Genomic DNA, 6,000 nt, shown 5'->3' on the forward strand with positions numbered 1-6,000 from the left:
TGCTTCCTAACGCAATTTGTCAAGGCACCGACTAGAGGGGAGGCATGCCTTGATTTAGTCTTTTCAAATAACGAAGACAAAATAACTAAAACAGAGGTCAGAGAGCCATTGGCAAACTCAGACCACAACATGGCCTCATTTGAAGTATTTTGTTAAAATCCCAAAAGTAATGACTAAAGCTAAGGTTTACAATTTTAGAAAAGCAAACTATGAAGGTATGAAACAGAGACTAACAGAAGTAGATTGGAGTAAAATAGAGAAAACATCCACAGAAAAAGGGTGGCTGTTTTTTAAAAATGCAGTACTAGAGGCACAAAACAATTACATCCCAAAAGTAGACAAATCTAAATCTAAAACAAAATGGCCAAAATGGTTTAATAGATCAATTTAAAAAAAATTCAGCAAAAAAGGCACTTTACAGATCGTTTAAAAGGGACAAAAAACAAAGTACACAGAAAGAGTACTTGGAACTGCAAACGCAAGTCAAAAAGGAAGTTAGAAAGGCCAAGAGAAAGACAGAAATCAATATTGCTGAGGGGGCTAAAACCAATTCCAAAATGTTTTTCCAATATTATAACAGCAAGAGAACATTCAAAGAGGAGGTTAAATGTCTAAGAGACACAAATGGCAAAATCATAGATGATTAAAAGAAACAAATCCCCTGGGCCGGATGAGATCCTCCCAATAGTACTCAAAGAAATGAAAGAAGTTATTTACAAACCGCTAACCAAGATCATGCAACAGTCTCTTGACACAGGGGTTGTACCGACAGACTGGAAAATAGCAAATGTAATACCGATCCACAAAAAGGGAGACAAAACCGAACCAGGTAACTACAGACCAATAAGCCTGACTTCTATTATATGTAAACTTATGGAAACTATAATAAGATCCAAAATGGAAAATTACTTATATGGTAACAATATCCTGGGAGACAGCCAGCATGGTTTTAGGAAAGGGAGATCATGTCTAACTAACCTGCTTGACTTTTTTGAGGATGCAACATTGAAAATGGATAACTGCAAAGCATACGACATGGTTTATTTAGATTTCCAGAAAGCTTTTGACAAAGTCCCGCATAAAAGATTAATTCTCAAACTGAACACAGTAGGGATTCAGGGAAATGCATGCACATGGATTAGGGAGTGGTTAACAGGTAGAAAACAGAAAGTACTGATTAGAGGAGAAACCTCAAAATGGAGTGAGGTAACCAGTGGTGTACCACAGGGATCAGTATTAGGTCCTCTGCTATTCCTAATCTACAATGATTTAGATTCTGGTACATAAATTTGCAGACGACACAAAAATAGGAGGAGTGGCAGACACTTTTGCAGTAGCAAAGGTCATTCAAAATGATCTAGACAGCATTCAAAATTGGGCAGACACATGGCAAATGAAATTTAATAGAGAAAAGTGTAAAGTATTGCATGCGGGCAGTAAAAATGTGCATTATAAATATCATATGGGAGATAGTGAAATTGAAGAAGGGAACTATGAAAAAGACTTAGGAGTTTATGTTGACTCAGAAATGTCTTCATCTAGACAATGTGGGGAAGCTATAAAAAAGGCTAACAAGATGCTCGGATATATTGTGAGAAGTGTTGAATTTAAATCAAGGGAAGTAATGTTAAAACTCTACAATGCATTAGTAAGACCTCACCTAGAATATTGTGTTGAGTTCTGGTCACCTCGTTACAAAAAGGATATTGCTGCTCTAGAAAGAGTGCAAAGAAGAGCAACCAGAATTATCCCAGGTTTAAAAGGCATGTCGTATGCAGACAGGCTAAAAGAATTGAATCTATTCAGTCTTGAACAAAGAAGACTACGCGGCGATCTGATTCAAACATTCAAAATCCTAAAAAGGTATAGACAATGTCGACCCGGGGGACTTCTTTGACTTGAAAAAAGAAAAAAGGACCAGGGGTCATAAATGGAGATTAGATAAAGGGGCATTCAGAACAGAAAATAGGAGGCACTTTTTTACACAGAGAATTGTGAGGGTCTGGAACCAACTCCCCAGTAATGTTGTTGAAGCTGACACCCTGGGATCCTTCAAGAAGCTGCTTGATGAGATTCTGGGATCAATAAGCTACTAACAACCAAACGAGCAAGATGGGCTGAATGGCCTCCTCTCGTTTGTAAACTTTCTTATGTTCTTATGTTCTAATATGCACACAGGGGCGGGGCACATTGCCACAGTATGTTAATAAACTATAATAATAAACAAACTGACCAACTGATGACAAACTAAATTAACAAAGCCCCCCCACACAAGCAGCAGCGGCTGTAACAGTAATTCTTAATACGGGAACACTATTCAAGACAATACATTAACACAGCACCCCTACACACATCAAAAAATGCAGCACCAGCTCTAGTTATGAATACAGGAGCAATAATATTCATGACAACAGCAGAAATGGAAGAAGTGCTTCAGTTAGTTTTTACTTCTGCTTTACTTTTAAGAAGTCGTAAACATGCTTAATGCGAAAAATCCACAGGATTTCAGTCGAGCAACCGGCCATCACACAAGTATACCTGAAAATGAATAACGAAACAAGCATTGGTTTGTGATGTTCATACTCACTGTAATTGTTAACTATGTACAAGTAGGCATTTAAGAAAGAAAAACTTACCGATTTTCTTTTGGAGCAGTTTTTATCACCTGAAGCGGTCCAGTCCAGTCTTCTTAATCACAACTCTTCACGAGAAATTAAAACTCCTGCTCACTTTTACAGTCTCTTTTTGCACACATTTCCATTCATACTGCAGTTTGATTGTTTGCATCTCCAGTTATTCATACTGCCAGCAGCCAAAACAGTAGTTTGATTGGAAGTAAGAGGAAGTGTGTGCTGCCATAAACAATGAAGAAAGCTTGTTCTCTTCTACAATGCTCATCAGCAAATATTTAAAAGGTAAGGTAATTCAGTGGTGCTGATAACTGTCTTGCTTATGTTGCCTAAAACGGATGTTCTTCACAAAATATAAAAACAAGAAGTATCTGGCAAGATAGAAATCTTCCTGCAGCAAACAGATTTCCAGCATTACTGGTGAGAAGTAAGGGGGCCAAAACACGGCCCCCGGCGCCTGCGAATAAAATAAAGTGAAGGGGCCCTTAAAGTAAGTAAGGGGGCGCGGCCCCCCTGACCCCTCGTAATTCGAGCACTGCATACACCGTTCCTTAGTTGTGGGCCAACTTATGTAATTGCATCTTCTTGCCCTTTTAGAGTTTTTCAACCACAGTTTTACAGCTGGTTCAATGTCAAAAGCCTTCATCTGCAATTCGGATCAGATTTGATGTGATACTGGTGCTCAAACAACAACGCACATCTGTTTTTATTTGATTCATAGCACTGAAGGCTCGCTCACACTCAGCATTATACATTTTGAATACTTTAAGATGTGCTCCCCCACCCCCATACTTCATTACTCTAACTATTATAAAACCCACCTTTTTGCTCTTCCTTTAATCTCTGCTTTGTTGTGAGATGATTCAAGGTGCTCCAGTGTGTCAGTTGTAGGGGTGTGCTGATTCATCGATTCACACGGTGAACCGTGATATTTTTCTTGACGATACTATTATCGATATAGTGACCCCTGTATCGATACTGTGTTTTTTTTTAAATAAAATTTGATGTGTTAACACAAACATGAGCTTGCAATAATTTGTGTCTACATTGATAATTTGAGAATAGTATCTATTCGCATGCACTCTAGCAGCCTCAACTACCAACCACTGTTAAGGGTGTTTTTGCCAAGCCTGCCCGCAGCTGAGTGAAATGGGTTATTAATGTTGATAATCTCATCAGGATGACGGCGCAATTCAACCTGCTCTAGCCGGTTTACAACCAGTGGATTTTTGTGAACCATTACATGTAGATCACTTAGTATTCATCAAGAAAAAATATAAAACAATGATATTTGTTTTAAAAATAAGCTGCTTTTAGAGAACTATTTTTTTTCTTTTTTTGTCAGATTCAGAACTTTTGAAATACTTTCAAAGAACTGTGCACTATTATTATTATTATTATTATTATTATTATTATTATTATTATTGACTTAAAGCTTTATACTATCTTTAAGACCAGACTTGATTGTCCCCTTAAGCTGTTTTACCATGGGATGATTACTCTGCTGCGGAGTAAGCTATGACTATGCAGATTGGAGGGAGAGTTAGGGTTAGGGTTAGGGTTAGGGTATGGGATGATTACTCTGCTGCGGAGTAAGCTATGACTGCAGGTTGGAGGGAGGGTTAGGGTTAGGGTATGGGATGATTACTCTGCTGCGGAGTAAGCTATGACTGCAGGTTGGAGGGAGGGTTAGGGTTAGGGTATGGGATGATTACTCTGCTGCGGAGTAAGCTATGACTGCAGGTTGGAGGGAGGGTTAGGGTTAGGGTATGAGATGATTACTGTGCTGCGGAGTAAGCTATGACTATGCAGGTTGGAGGATTAGGGTTAGGGTATGGGATGATTACTCTGCTGCGGAGTAAGCTATGACTATGCAGGTTGGAGGGGGGGGAGGGGTCACTGTGACATATGTCAGTAAACCTTTCAAGAAGCATGAGCACAACTTCAAGGTCAGTGTTGTTAAATCTTTTACAGATGGCATTAAACTCCAGAGCTTGCGGTCTTTTCTAAACCCTGCTTCTCAAGAAATCTCAATAAAAATCCTATAAAAATAATAATTGTGGCTAATTATTATATTATTTTTATTGTTTATAGATATATGTATATTTATAAAATGGGCCAGTTATGTTTACCTCTTTTCTAAAACTGTAAAAATAAACGGTTAACATTACAAAACTAGTAAAACTAATTAGGTGCGTATTTAACATTCTGGGTTGTTTATTTTCATTTTGAAACAAATACAAATATTTTTCATACAAGTATTTTTTTATTTGCTGCATTTCAGTTTGTTCAGCGTACCTTACATATTCAAAAAAAGCGAAATCCTACTTCCACGTATTTCTACCTTTGCACGGTATCACCTTCAAACAAGTACGACCAACTAGGTGTCTGTCCTGTTTCAGACTCCTCCACATTCTCCAAAATACTGGCAGACAACCCATTTTGCTTTTTTTTTGGAACAAGTTTTAGTTGGTCCCCATCCTGAAAATGTGTGCCTCCCATTTTATATGTAAGGTATTAACCACGACGGGCCGTGCGGTTCCCATGATATATACCATGCCTTTAACCACCCCAGAAGTGGTATATATCATCAGAAACCACACGGCCCGAAGTGGTTTATACTGCTTATAACACGGCTACCTGTCATTTGTGGTAAGAAAAATAACTAAAATAATTAAAACACATTTAAATTAGACAAAACCAGAAACTTTTATTGTGTATACATCCACAGTGTAATACAGTCCCTAATTTAATTTAATGAATTGCTCGCTTATTAAAAATAATTTGAACATATTCGTTTATTGTGAATTTCTGCATCAAGTGCCATCTCACTAGAAACTAGAGGACTGAGCACAAGCTGTGATAACAGACGGAGTTTCAAATGACACTAAGGAAGTAAGGGGAGCAGATGCGATGGAGACTGAAGCCGGATCTTGAAGTGAGTTTGTGAACTCGTTATATGCGAGGCAGACATTCTAGTATGTTTTCATTCTTTTGGATCTCAATCCAACCGCGGTGTCGGGACAGTACCTCAATGTACTTAAAGAAAAAAAATATGGACATTAATTTTATGGAAATAAATCCAAAAAATCTCAACATTAAGGGAATTTTATGCCAGTGCAAGAAATTCAACTGGGGACCAGTATTCAGTCTCCAGTTTTATAACGCTGAGCTGGAATAAATAGATATTTTAACAGTAGAAGTTTTAACATCTCTGTTGACAGCGAGTTTAAAACCAACAATAATATATTCCTGTCTGCGTGAAACTGAGGTACTGTCCCGACACCGCGGTTGGATTGGTGCATAAAATCTGGTTCGATCGTCAACTTAATCTGGCACGATTTGGACGTGAGGGTGTCCGACAACTAAC

This window comes from Acipenser ruthenus, chromosome 10 (assembly GCF_902713425.1).
Source record: "Acipenser ruthenus chromosome 10, fAciRut3.2 maternal haplotype, whole genome shotgun sequence".
NCBI lineage: Eukaryota > Metazoa > Chordata > Actinopteri > Acipenseriformes > Acipenseridae > Acipenser > Acipenser ruthenus.